This window comes from Cryptomeria japonica, chromosome 8, assembly GCF_030272615.1.
Source record: "Cryptomeria japonica chromosome 8, Sugi_1.0, whole genome shotgun sequence".
NCBI classification, from domain to species: domain Eukaryota; kingdom Viridiplantae; phylum Streptophyta; class Pinopsida; order Cupressales; family Cupressaceae; genus Cryptomeria; species Cryptomeria japonica.
Window position 1 is genome coordinate 185,740,228 of NC_081412.1, and position 15,316 is coordinate 185,755,543.

Genomic DNA, 15,316 nt, shown 5'->3' on the forward strand with positions numbered 1-15,316 from the left:
ATTTGGGTACACAACCTCAAGAACATGATGTTCCCCACTCAGGTAAATAGGACCACTGTTATTGCTTTAAACAAATATAATTGCAATTAGTGTTCAACATTAATGTAACCTTTAGTATTTCAACTCCAGATGATCTAGAGGGTGTTCAACATGTTGTGGTTGAGGCTACACAAAATGATGTGGCCCCATCAGGTAAAGAGCACAACAATTATGTTCTCTAAATTAATGAAATACTTGTAAAAATAATATTTTTTATTTTGAATTTAACCCATTTCTTTGTTATTGTAGAGGACCCCCCTTCGCTTCAGTGTCCTCGTCCTCAGTACAGGACTAGGCATACATTGAGATCAGTTGGCAGAACATCTGGAGAGGGGGGAAATGATGAAGAAACCGATGTTCCACTTAGTCTTTTCATAGCTTCAAAGAAAAAACAAAGAAAGAAATGATTGTAATCTAACTAATTTGATAATGATTGATTTTTATGTTAGTGAATGTAATTATGTGCTAATTAATGGTTATGGATGATATGTGTTAATTAATATTGATGAATGTTGCGTGTTAATTAATGTTAATCAATGTTATGTGTTAATGAATGTTACATGATATTAATGAATGAATGCTATATTTTATTAATGGTAGAAATAATTAATGAATGAATGTTATAACACATTAAAGGGGAATTTAGAGTGATGTTAAGGTGGGGGGGGAGGGGCCAAATGACCTTCCACCTTCACGTGGTTGGCCCTGTTAAGTAGAGAATATTAAACTATTCTCGAAACCAAGCGAAGCTCAACAAGGTAACACACTTTTCAATATTTCATTATGTTGCACAGTTAATCTTATTGAATAATGTATATTGAATCTTAATTGCAAGGTGTAGGTGGAGACAACACAAACAACAACACCACAAGTTGTTGGGTATAATGAACTCTCATATTGTCTTGTCTGTACATGAACAATATGAGTTGCTTCTAGTGTTGATATCCAAGGTAGCATTGCAAAAGTTATGAATATGCCTCATCCTTGTAAGTTTTTTTATTACTTGTAAGTCATCAATATTGCTCTTTAGTTGATTAAAATTAAATGAAAATATTTAATGAATACACAAAACTATATACATATGTAGGCGTACCATGGTTGAGATGGTCCAACTCCCTAGTCTCACTCTACGACTAAGCTCATTCCATGTCTGAATCAAAGACATATCTCAAATACATGGTCGGTGGAAAGCTGCAAAATGCCATTTTCATACATAAGCAAGACATACATAATTGGGAAAAATCACCAAGAGAATGGTAAAAAGTGTGTTTGAGATTGTATCATGGATGCTTTTAAGGATTGTATCATGGATGCAAAAAATCTCTTCATTAATCCTTGACTCATGATTTCTATAATACATGTTTAGACTTCTCATGTCATTTGTTGCACTTCTTCACTATTTTGGACTGAGTTTCAACTATGAATTTGCCTTGACTTATGACTATACCTAGCTTTGTCCTATCTTTGTAAGCTTCCTCTTTGAATTGTGGTTGTAGCTTTGATAATACCTTTTTAATGTTGCACTATTTGTAAGGAGGACAACTCCTAATGCATGTTGCAAATTGTGTTCTAGTGACTGAGACTAACCTAATGCATCCCAGAATGGCATAAATTGCCAGGATGGAGATATAGCAGATGAGTTCAAGATTGTTGTTGTAGAAATTATTCAATTTCTATACTTGAAATTTATGTATATACACTATTTATAGTCTACTCTATATTTCCTACTTAGCTACTCCTATTGCATTAAAATGAAATGTGAACTAATGAATTGTAATCTATAGATGACCAGTGCCTATCTTCGTTGTTCAATTGAAATAACCCTAAATTACCTAAATGAAACCAGTAAAATATTTGAAGGCATACTAGAAGACAACACAAATTTTAGGCTCAAAGTTAATGGTCTATATATTTATATTCAATTTGGAAAATCTTACAAAACTTAGATAGTTTTCTATGAAACACTAAAAAAAACGTAGATAAATTTCTGCAGAGTTTCTTTACAAATTCTTGTGATCATTTTTCCTTTGTCCTAGTATCCATTTATAACATTATTTATGCATACAAGATTTGGACATCCCTAAGGAAAATTAGTTACAACCATAGCTTCTTTCAAGAAGCAGTTACTAGTCTTTTTCTGTCTCAACGACCTTTTCGGTTGGTAACTCTTCTGCAACATCTTCTAACTGTCCTGGAGCATCTTCCAACTATTCTGGAGCAACTTCCTCTTGCACCGCATACCTTTTGGTCCACTCTTGGAACACATCATCAGTAGGCCATGAGTAGCCAACAATATTTTTCTCTAACTTTAGTAACCTTTTCCAAGAGTTTCTTATTTTCGTCACCTCCGATTCCAAAAAACCATAATGTGATTTTATCTTTTCTATCTCCTCAATTGTTTTAACAAATGGAGAGGTTTCATCTTTGTTAATAATTTCATTAACCCTCAAAGACAAATTAGCTCCCAGCTCATCAAGCCATACCTGTTTGTCCTTCAACTAATTTTGGCTTAAAAAACCCCTAGGAAATAATTAAAATTTATGCTTAGTATATTCTTTCCTGTACAAGTTAGCTTTCCTCTCTACATTGGCTCTTCCTTCTGCTAACTTGGTCAAACCTTTTGCCAACTCACATGTGGATTTGAAAGTAACATCAGATCCTGCTTCATCATAGGATGCACACATAAGTTCTAAATCCACTTCTCTTGGCATCCACTTATTCAAAATAGGCTCTAAAATAGCCTTGTCCTCATTTAACTCACATAGAGTGTCTAAAATTCTTTTCATATTAGTGTGCAAAGTGGGGGCCTCTGCTGTATCAACAAAACTCAAAATGGTGGCCTTTACCTTCTCTTCATGCTTACTTGCAAACAAGGCTTGAGCCTGTTTCATTTTTTCCAACTCATGTTGAAAATTCTCAGTTGGTTGAAAATAAGAAGGCATAGGAGAAGGGGGGAATTCTATAATAGGATTGGTAGGTGGAGGTCTTGCTAGAGAAGAAGCGATCGCCAGGGTAGAGGACTCACCTCCTTGGTGTTTTCCTACCAACTGACTCTGAAGTCTAGCAATAATAGTAACCCTGTTGGCTACCTCCGTTTTGGCTTCATTATAAACCTTTAAAATTGTCTCCGACTTGACTTGGAGATAAGCTTTTTCCTTTGCTTCTTTCTTTGCTACTGCCACATTAAACTTTGCAGTTTCTAAGACTGTACTGGCAGCTTCTACCACCCCTTTATCCTAGACTCTTTGTACTATCATACCTCCTAGAAGATTAGATCCCGAGGTATCTTTCCTTCTTCTACTTTCATCCCTCTTGAGGGACCACATGACCAGAGAAGCATTATCTTTGCTAAATGTCACTCCCTTCATTGGCTTGGTTTCTTTTCTAACTGCTTCAAGAACCAATGCATCTACCATATCCCATTTAAGGAGGATTAGAACACTAGCCTTTGACACCATCTCTCTCCCAGCTTCAGGAGTGATAGCTTTGAATTCAACCATCATTTCTTGTTTAACCTCTTCTTCCACTGAATTTGTATCATTGTGAGGCTTCTCACTCATTCTCTTTTCACATCTAGCCTTGAATTGTTCAATGTTTTGTTTCCATACAAATTGTATGAAAGCCCTTGTTGTGACAAAATTGTTGTCAGCTAGAAACTCTTCACTAGCTTGTTTGATAGTGAGGTCTAATTCCTTTCCCTTTAGCTCACCATTAGTTATATTCATTTCAGCACTAGGTGGCTCTTCCGACATTCCCTCTTGGGTCTCATCATAGGTGTATGCAATTTCACAGAGACTCCCTAACTATAGCAATTGTTTGGCCACTGCTTGCTCATCTCCTATGTGAATAGGGGATTGAGATAGAGAGTATTGAGGCTCATCAGTTTCAACTTCCTTCCCTACTCTTTTCCTTTTAGGGGAATCTTGAATATCAATGACATCTTCAATGACCCTTTTTCCTCTTGAAATGGAAGGCTCACTTGTCACTGGCATCATCACAGTATATTTAGATTTTTTATGCATCATATAATTACCAGGTGGGATAGCCTTAGCAAAGGCAGGCTTAGCTAAGACCAATTTAGCCCTATCAGGATCATTTTTCATTATAGCCTCCCTTTTTTCTTTCAGGGTTTGCATTAGGTCTTCAAAATAAAGAATTAAGAATTTAACCTTCTCTTCAAAAGGGGTAAAACTAGAAAGAGGGTCATAGCTAGAATCAAATTGATGAATAAAATCAAGTCCTCTTTTGTATACAACCCACTTCTCCTTTCTTAATTCCTTCTCGTCTAAGCTGAATTCATTTCTAATTAAATCTTCAGGAAATTAAAATTGGTGAGGCCTACTTTTACATACTACCCTCTTTCTGAATATGCCATTGAAGAAATCCTCAGGGTCTGCACACCTTGAAACTGTAGTTGACAACATATATGGCTTAAAGAATTCTTCAAAGTATTTCCAGCCACCTTTGGTAATTACAAAATGATGGGCCATGGTAATAGTTGGGAAAATAGTCCTTTTACCCCTATTGGTCAGCTCAACCTCTTGTACTCCTCCAATCTGTCTCAAAACTTCTACAATCCTTATCTTTAATGGGACCTGATAGGGCAGTAGATAGGGGATTCCTCTAAAGCCATATACTCTGAAAATAGTAGAAATAGGGTACAAATACATGTCTTCCCAATTGTGAACAATCTTGATATCTTCTGCAAACTCTTTAGGCCTAAGGAATTCAAAAATAGCCTTAAGAATCCTAGGGTTTTCTGCACATAAAAGAACTCTAATCTTAGATGTAAAGCATCTATCAAACTTCAGAAAACTAGCATCCCTATCCCAAGATAGAATAGTGCTCCAAAGTTGCACATGCATCTCCTCTTTATCTTTAACCTTGACCAAATCCATATCTTTTGCAAAATAATCAACACCTTTGAACAAAAACATGTACATTAATAGGGAGTACCATCCAAATGGCCTATCCACCTTACCATTTTTGATCCCTAAAAGCCCTGCATGAATAACATTAGTGAGGTATGGGGCAAAATCAAATGTTATTGCCAAGGAAGGGTTTAGAATCTGGGCAATCATCAGCATATAATGGGTTGGCATATGTTTCTCAGCATCTTCTCCAAAGATATGACACGGTGTCCAATACATACCCTTAGCTCTTAAAGTAAACAAATTTAGGGAAAATGGTTCCATTGTACTGGGGCCTACAACTGTTAACCCTCCTATTTTAACAAAGAATTCTCTCAATGGGCCACTCCTAAGATGATCTCTTTGTGCATTGTAGACTTGAGCTAATGCTTCAAAATCAATAGGCTCAAGATAATTTGAAGCTTCACTAAGCTTGAAAACATTTCTAAACTCATCATCTTTGATTTCAACTAGGGTTGATCCCTTTATATTTCTGATACATCTAGTAGCAAGGTCATAATTTTGTGCGATTAGGGTCAACAAATCTACATCCATGAACACACCAGGGACCACAAGCTTCCCCACTTCCAGTTCCCATATGTTATTCAAAGGGGCGGGGGCATGTCCTTGACCAAAACCAACTTTAAAAAGACTTAGACCTAATATTCCTATTTCGGGGTCCGTTAACCAGTTTCCTTTGTCATACAGGCCATCCCCAATTTTCAAACGAGGGTTTTTTGGTACCAACTCTTTGGCCCTAGCCCTGACATTAGTTGACATGGTTAACTTCTCTAGAAAGTCATCACAAATATTTTTGTCTTGATAGTTCACCTTTCCTATCAATTCTCGTCTGGGTGCCATTTTGAAAGTATGCAACTATGCCAATTATCAATAAAAGAAGTTCTTTAACAGAACAAAACCACAATTAAACAATTTTCAAGCAATGGGTAAGCAAAGAACAAGAAAACCTGATTTCGGCTTGAAGAATTCTGCTCTGCACCAACTTTCTCTGCAACAACTTCTTTGAAATGATATCTTCAATCAATTGATGTGAGAGTATATACGGTAATTGGGCTTCTTAACTGCAACATTAACACCACATGCTTTGGCCGTCCCTTAATGTCGCATGCTTTGGTCGTCCCTTCAGAATTGAATTATTGAAAGAATTCAAAAATTTGGTTCCAATGGGTCAAAACTATCCTAAGTATTTTTTCTTTTCACTCTTTTTCTATTTCGTAGAACATAAAACCCTTGCATGTTCATCTAGCAAAGTCACGCCAACCGTCTGATCAAATAGAACTTGCACTACTTTTACCTTTTGACTTTTCCTCATCCAGCAACAGGCTAAAATTCCTTTTGCTATTTTGCGAACGGTAACCATCGTGCACTTTAACCCAGTGAAACTGCACTATCCATCTAATCAAATAGAACTTGATTGGTCTTTATCATGTCCTAACTTGACAGTTTACCTCACTAACCATGCACCAAGCGGTTAAGGCTAACAGTCTTCACTGTTTCACGAACGGTAACTGTCCTACTCCTTTGGGCTGTGAAATAGCGCCCACTATTGAATCTTCCTTGAGATACCCGCTCTTTAACAACTTTAATCTGGTAGATGTGGGCCCTCTAATTTAGTGCTATCCACCCTGGCATTCAACCTCCTAAGAAACTAACGTGACAACTTCTTTCTTGCCAAAAAACTTTCGTGGGATCCACTTCTAAACTACCACCTATGCCTGACAGGTCACCTCTTCATTGGTGGTATGAGTCAATCTGTCTGTTGGGCCCACCACCTAGTCACCAAGTTTATTCTTTGATTTACTTAACCTCGAGGCCACGTGTGACTTTCTGATTTGCCACCTAAACCACCTGGACTGCTAACTAGACTGCCATGTCATTTCGCTACTTCACAAAGGCTAAATCTCAAGAACCTTTTGGCCATGAATCAACATGGGTCATTGATCATTCTCTGAACCAACCACTCTTTACTCTTTGGAAAAATTTCCTACTTCTGGGACCCGCCACTTTTTGCTATTTTGCGGAGGGTAAAACTTGATCATCTTCATCCCACGAAACCACGTGATCCGTCCGATCAAAAGAGAAATGATCGGTCTTTAACTTTATCTTTACTACCGTGTGTGTTAGGATTCCCATAGATACTGAGAAGGGGGGGGGGAATCAGTATCTAACCAGTTATAATATTTTCTTAACTTAAAACATGTAGAGCATATTAATACTGTGTACCGGTAAGCAAAAAGTAATGCAATAAACAGAGATATAAACAACCACATGAAAAACACACCATAACATAAGGATTTAATGAGGAAACCCGGTGTGGGAAAAAATTTGGTGGGATTTGTGACCCACAATATTCACTTACTGGCCAATAAGAAAATATTACTGCTACTAGAGGGGCTTGCACATGCAGGAAGGCCAATTGCCTAGAGCTCACTGCTCAAATACAAAATAAGAAGTCTCACTGACTTACAAAATGAATTATATAAATCCAGTGTCTTGTACTGCTTCAAAGTAGCATCTATAATGCTAGATCCAGTAATGGTTTCTGCTCTGCTTCTTACATAAACCCGTAACCTATAATTCGCATAATAGGTCTGCCTTATTTCACCTTATCACAATCTTCTTCCTTTCACAAAATATTCTACAATGACCTCTCTTATATAAGAGTCATTTTACAACTTGCCAAGTCGGCTTACAATGATTTTACAAATAATAAACAAAATATATTACAACAAAAATCTTGTCGGCCTTTGTGCCGATATGCATCCTTTCACTACCGGTGCCAGTGATCTGAGTGTCGGTGTAGTCTGATCTTGCTAGTGCCAGTGGAATGTCTTGCCAGTGACATAGGATTGTAAGGTTGCCATCAATGACAAAACCTTCAATCATCTACAATGTCTCATTGGAGTGTGCATATGCCAACAATCTCTCCCTTTGGCATTGATGGCAACACTCATGAGAAAATTTCAAAAGTGTATCCAAAACTTGTAATCCAAAAATTGTTTCCAAAAATGTGTACCAAAAATATATGAGCTCCCCCTGAGGAGATAAATCATTTGCAGATTATTTTCTCACACTACTATTCCCCCTTTGGCATCAATGACAAAGGTTGTCAAGGTGTCAATAGAGTTGTAGTTTTTTGTCTCGACCTTGTAACTGGGTGGTTACAAATTGAAAAAGATCTGCCAAAACCAAATTTATGCTTTCCATAAACTTCTTACTATCTTTTATTGTTGCCTCTGTTCTTTGAACTATACCGGTGAGTTGCTGCATATGCTCTATCGGTGTTTTCTGTCCTTGTACTAATGCCTCAGATATTTCCTTCCTTAAGAATGCTAGATAGTCCAGTCTTGGACTTAGTCTTAGTCTCAAGTTCTTAGCCTTGTTTATTATTCTCTCCTTTTCTCTCTCTAGCTTCAATAACTCTTCCTCAAAACCTGTTATCTTTTGCTCAAAAATTGATAATGTATCAGGCGAATTAACAAAATTGTCAGCAAGTTTATTAATTTCATCTTGTACCTTGCTCATTTTCTTATCTATGTCAACTATTAAAAAGTTTGTCTTGCAAGTATCTTTGTACAGAGTTTTAAATTCCTTCAATGAGTTGCATGGTTCTGATAGAAGTGTGTCAAATTCCCTAGTACACTTCTTTATTTGATCCTGAAAGAATTTTTGTTTTTAAATTTCCAACCTATCTTTGAATGCCTATTCCTTTATTTGTTCAACTATCACTGTGTTGTCAATAATATACTTCGAAAAAGTGTCAAGTTGACTCAAAGAATCCTTATTATCTATGTTGCATTTTGGAGCTATAATCTTCAAAATTGGGATTGTGTCATCTATAGCTTTATAAGCTTGTGAACTACAATTAGTTATTTTCTTCAAAGAATCTAAAAGAACTTCAGTTACATTGGTTGATTTGTAATCTGCTGGGAGGAACCAACATTCTAAATTCCATTGGTGGAGGAAGTAACCATGCTTGTAGTGACCTCTGGTAGGTCAGTCTGTGTTTCCATTTCCTTAAGCAAGGGTTTTTGTTTCTCTCTTGTTGTCAGTGGCACTGTTTCCACATGAACTTGTTCCTGTTCCGGAGCCTATTTCTTTTCTTGTCTCTCTATTTGTTGGTCTATTTCAGTCTCTATCAGTGTCTCTATATGTTTCCCTATGCTATCATTTTAAACTTTTCCTTCTATGTTATCAATGTTGTCAGTTTTCGGTGGCTTACTAGCCATGTCAGTCTTACCTATTGTGTCTTTATCTACCACAATGTTGACCTTTTGAGTATCAACATTCACTGTGTATAGTATCTCTGAATTAGGATTGATATCCTATTGTGATAAATCCATACTGTCATCTATCGGTTGGTCTTCTGTTGTTGTTACCAATGGAGTAATCAGAGGTGGTGGGGATAAGTTGTCTTTTATTTTGATACTAGGAGGTCCACCAACCTTTCCTTTACCCTTATCTTTGTCCTTTTGATAGACTTTGATAGGCTTGGGGTTCCTGTACTCAACTTGCTTTTCCTTCTCCACAAGGAATATATCCCATCCATTTTATGTTTCTTCTGTTACCTCTTTTACTCTTCCTACCATTAGTGCAATATGCTAGTGTGCAGTAGAGAATACTAACTGGTTGGCCTTTGCAATTAGATTATCTATTTCTTTTGGAGAGTTTATTGGGTAGAGAACAAGTAATTTTTCAATTTTTATTTTCTTGTCAAGTTCTACAACAGATTGTCTTCTTACTTCTAGTCTCTTGAATAATTCATCTGGTAGTTCATCTACAACTTGCATCAAAAACTTCTTATAGATATCCAGGTGTAAAATAACACTATTTTCAACTTTCTCTTTCTCATCTGTTGATAGTGTATCATATAATTTTTCTATGTTCTTAAGTTTTCCTTCTTCTGTGGTTTCATCCAACAGTCCGTCAATCAGAGAAATATTCTATTGAGTCCTTTTCTTCTTAGGTGTTAGCTTTTTCTTTGGGGTTGTCTTCTTTACTGGAGACCTCACTGCCTGTTGTTTTTGTCTAGTTCTTCTAGGCGAGGGTGTGGATACCAATGAAGGTTGTCTTTTCCTTACAACTCTTTTGAATTCAGCTGGCATGTCACTCTCTGAAGAAGTTGCTACCGGTGAAAGGTGAGTTTTTGGTTGTTGAGCCTGTAACTCATCTTTAGTGATACCGGTTTGTTTCAGTACATCTTCTTTTATAGCCTTAGCCTACCTTGAACCCACTGTTGCTTCTACTTTCTTTACTCTCTTCTTAGATTGAATTTGTCTTTCAATGGTCTCAACACTACCAAATACTTCTTCCTTAGGTTCATTTGGTGTTTCCAGAAGGGCTTTAGCATATGTTTCAATGATGTGGTCATCAGTCTCATAACCCATCTCAGTAACCCAAATTGTTCTTGGGATAACTGCTTCCATCCAGATCTCATCCTTTTTAATCACAAAACATATATCATGTTTTTATTTGTGTACAATTTTCTATGACAGTTTGACTCTTTTGTTCATTCTGGCCTTTAGTGCTTGAAAATACTTATCAATATTCTTTTGTTTGCTTTCACCCATCTTGTTGAACAAGTCTGATAACTATTATCCTACTAGTATGTCAAATCCAAGGTTCTTGATACCTATACCGGGCACCTGTTTGGTTATGTGTAGCATTAAGCATACAAGTAAGTTACCAAATCTAAATGTTCCTTTCTTATCCTTCTTGATCTTCCCTAAATTGTCAATCAATTCGTCCTTTAGCCATTCACATACATCAATTTTTACATTATCCTTAACCATATCATGTGCACTTTTTATGCATAAACTAGAAACTGAGTTAAGTCGGTTTGCATGAGTTGCTTTGTAACCTAAAATCATGCTAACAAATATCACATTTATGTCGATCACATCATTAACTCTTAGAGACCTTCCGTCGGATGTTGCACCAATTAGGTTTATTACCAGGTCATTTGAGACCTTCTTTGTCTTGTCTAGTCTGTTACTGGTGGAAGGTAACCCTATTACAACTTTCATAGCTTCCTTGGTAACCTGCTCAATACTATTCTTATTACTTCCTTGGGGAATTCCGGAATATAGAGGATCTTAGTGAATCCTAGGGTTTCAACAATCTCATGTTTAGGTTTTACATTTCCGGAGTCATCACAGATAACAAATTTGTACATGTTCTTGATTTCTTCATCTCCTAATTCTTCTATATGGCAATGGATATAAATTCTAGGGTCTTCTGCAAAAACAACTCCTTTGGGAATTTGGGAAAAAGCACCTACATTGTCATCCTTTTTAGCTATCTTGGGAACTAACTGAAATACAAGCCTAGGGCATTTGATTACCTCGACCACAGTAGGGTTTTCTATGAATTCAGGTACAGAAGAGGATGCCATGATTATAAATACCTTTTTCTACCTTTGGAAGGGTTGATTTCTTAAATGCTTTGCCTCTTTGCTCGAAATACCTTAGCTATGGAAATTTCACGCTCTTTGAATGTTTGAATGCTTGGTGAAGTGAAATGGAGCCAAAAACATTAATTTATAATGTCAATCTGCCAACTACCACATTTAATGCTTGCCGGTTAAGTAATCACTTAACATAACTGCTAGTATAGAAGTAATTTCAACTTCTTACCATCAACTGAGGGAATAATAGCATATGTCTCATTGACTACCAAACCCTCAAAAAAATTTCTTTAATTTGATGAAGAGACTTCTGCTGGTGGAGTGTTGCTTGGTTCTACCGGTGGAGGAGTATTCCCAACACCATTTAGTTCTGATTTCCTGATCCATTGTTTTGATAATTCCTACTTAACTTCTTCAACTTTTTCTTTTCCTTTCAAACTAGGACCTTTGTTGTCTACCGGTGATGACTTGCTTCTACAAAATTTAGCAATATGCCCAATTTTGTTACATGCATAACAAGTCACATTATTTCTCTAAATAACCTTTCCATAACCTATGCCAGTTTGTGTTCTGCATTGATTAGATAAGTGTCCAAATATTCCACAAACATAACATATAGCCAAAAGAATTCTCCATGTACCTTGCTCAATACTATTCATATCAATGAGACCCAATGATGTCTCATCAATATAAAAGAGCCATCGAAGGAAGGAAATGACAACATCGATAATAATATTTTTTTTTGATAAAAATTATTGTTGTCGGAATTACGATGACTACCAAGCTTTCGACCGAGGATGTAATCAACGGACATACAGTGTCAACAAAGTCCATTGGATTGTTGTATTTCTGACAGGTATGGCATCATTGACCAATCCGACTCTAAGTTTTCGACAGTTGATTTTGTCGGCACTCCGATGAAAATTCATCACAAATCCGACAAACGATCATCGTAAATCAGCTCCGAATGTACTAGTGGATGGATTTGAACTCATATACAGAGGAGTTCCAAAGGCTATGAATGAAGTCAAAAAAAAAAGAGGAAGAGAGTGAGAAAGTTTCTCGGCACCTGAATGGATTAAGGTACAACATTCAAGAAGAATTGAACCTTCTTAGCCCGGATACCATTGGTAGATGCCATCAACTTGCTATCAAGGTGGAAGAGAAGATCAAAAGGAGACAAGAGAAGAATAATAAAGGAAGAGGAAGACAACATAAGAGTAGAAGAAATTTTTTCAGAAGCAAAGGAAATGGCTTTGGAAATCAAAGTGAAACCAGTCAAGAAGGCACTAAAGGAGAGAGCAATTCCAATAACAATGGAGGATACAATCAGAGAGGTAATTTTAGAGGAAGAAGAGCACCATTAAGAGGGAGATCTCAAGGTACAGGTCCAATCAGATGTTATAAATATAATCAAGGACACATGGCTAATAGATGCTCAGAGAAGCCTACTAGTTCCATAGGAGAAAGAAGAAGTAACTTGATTTTATAGGCTGACTCCCCAAGTGTGGCAAGTGAAAACACATACCAAAGTGTCAATACCCGTGACAATTATGGATACCCTCAAAGAGGAGAAGCCTTGATGATTAGAAGAGCAGTAACCACTATGAAGATGTCTGATAGAGAGCCCCTATAGAGGAAATCTCTATTCAAGACCACTTGCAAACAAGGTGGAAAAGTCTACAAGGTTCTAATAGATTCCAGTTCAATTGAGAACTTTGTGTCTCTAGAGATGGTGGAGAAACTGAAGTTGAGGAGACTACCTCACCCTTGCCCCTACAAGGTCTCATGGCTCACTCAAGGACAACAAGCTATTGTGGAAGAGCAGGCTTGGGTAGAATTCTAGATTGGAACCTATAGAGATAAGTTGATGTTTGACATTGCAAAGATGGATGCTTGCCATCTCCTATTTGGGAGACCATGGTAGTTTGATTTGAAGGAACAACATGATGGTGCTAGAAATAAATATTCCATTACCAAGGATGGTAAGGTAATTGAGTTGCTACCTTTAATGGAGAGTGAGGAGGAAACCAAACAAAAAGAAGCCAAGGTGTTGATATTAGGAGGGAATCAGTTCATGAAGAACATGGCAAATGAAGGCATGGTCTATTATGCCCTTATCCCTATTCCAACAGTGACAAAGGTGGAGAGGTCTGAGGATAAGAAAGAGGACATATTGAAGTTGATTGACCCTATAGTGCAACATCTACTAGACAAATACAAGGGTGTCATCTCTGATGGCATATCAAGGTCACTACCTCCCATGAGGGACATAAACCATTTTATAGACCTTATACCTAGATCCACATTGCCTAATAAAGAAGCATACAAGCTCACACCTTATCATAATTTTGAGATGGCAAAACAGGTTGAAGAATTGTTGGAAACTAGATTGATTGGAAAAAGTTTGAGCCCATGTGTAGTCCCTATAGTCTTGGCACCCAAAAAGGAAGGCACTTGGAGGCTTTGCACTGATTCAAGAACTATCAACAATATTACTATCAGGTATAGGTTTCCCATGCCTAGGATTGAGGATTTGTTAGATTGTTTGGGGGGTGCTAGATACTTTACAAAAAATATTTAAAAAGTGGTTATCATCAGATTAGGATTAGGCCGAGAGATGAATGGAAAACTTCCTTTAAAAAAAATGAGGGGTTATATGAGTGGAAAGTCATGCCCTTTGTCTTATCCAATGCACCTAGTACCTTTATGAGGTTAATAAATGAAGTCTTCAGGGATTTCACAAGGAAATTTGTTATAGTCTACCTAGATGACATTCTAGTTTTCAGTCAAACCAAAGGAGAACATCTAAAGCATGTAGACCTGGTCGTAAGGAGATTATATGAAGAACAATTAATGATCAACTTGGAAAAGTGTTTCTTTATGAAGGAAGAGATCATTTACTTGGGATTTGTAATCTCATCTGGTGAATTAAAAATGGATCAAGAAAAGGTGAGTGCCATATTGTCTTGCCCTACACCTAGGACAATGAATGATGTTAGGAGTTTCCATGGCTTAGATACCTTCTATAGGAAGTTTATAAGAGGCTTTAGTCATATATGTGCCCCTATTCTTGATACAATAAAGGGAGGAAAAAAGTGCAGGTTTAGTTGGACAAAAGAAGCAGATAACTCTTTTGAAACACTAAAGAGAAAAGTTGCAGAGCAGCTGGTCCTAGCCCTACTTGATTTCAATAAGATCTTTCGAGTAGAGTGTGATGCTAGTCACATGGCCATTAGAGTAGTACCCAGTCAAGAAGGAAGAACAATTGCTTTCTTTAGTGAGAAGTTGAATGAGGCAAAGAAAAGATATTCATCTTATGACCTAGAGATGTATGCTCTAGTCCAATCCTTGAAAAAGTGGAGACACTACTTGCTACCAAAATAATTCATAGTTTTCACAAACAATCAGGCCATTAGCTTCATAAAAAGTCAAGAAAATTTGAATCATCGACACATGAAATGGGTAGAGACCATACAATCTTTCACTTTCATTCTTAAGCACAAGAAAGGAGTCAAGAATAAGGTGGCAAATGCTTTTAGCAGAAGAGTCCTAACTGCAAATCAATCAGTTGGAGAGTGTTGGAATACTCTTTAAAAAACAAGTATGAAGATGATGAAGATTTTGGAGAGGCCTAGAAGGTATGTACTTCATTTGATGAATGGTTTCATGTTGAGTATTCTGAAGTTTTGATTCAAAATGGATTGTTTTTTAAGGGTGCACAACTATGCATACCCAAATGCTCTATGAGACTGAATATCATTAAGGAAAAACATTATGGAGCAATGGCAGGATAATTTGGTCTTGACAAGACATTAGATTTGGTAAAAAGACACTAATTTTGGCCCAAACTATAGACAAATGTTAGGATATTTGTGTGATCTGTCAAAAGGAAAAAGGAAAGTCCACCAATGCAGGTTTATACCAGCCCTTACCCATA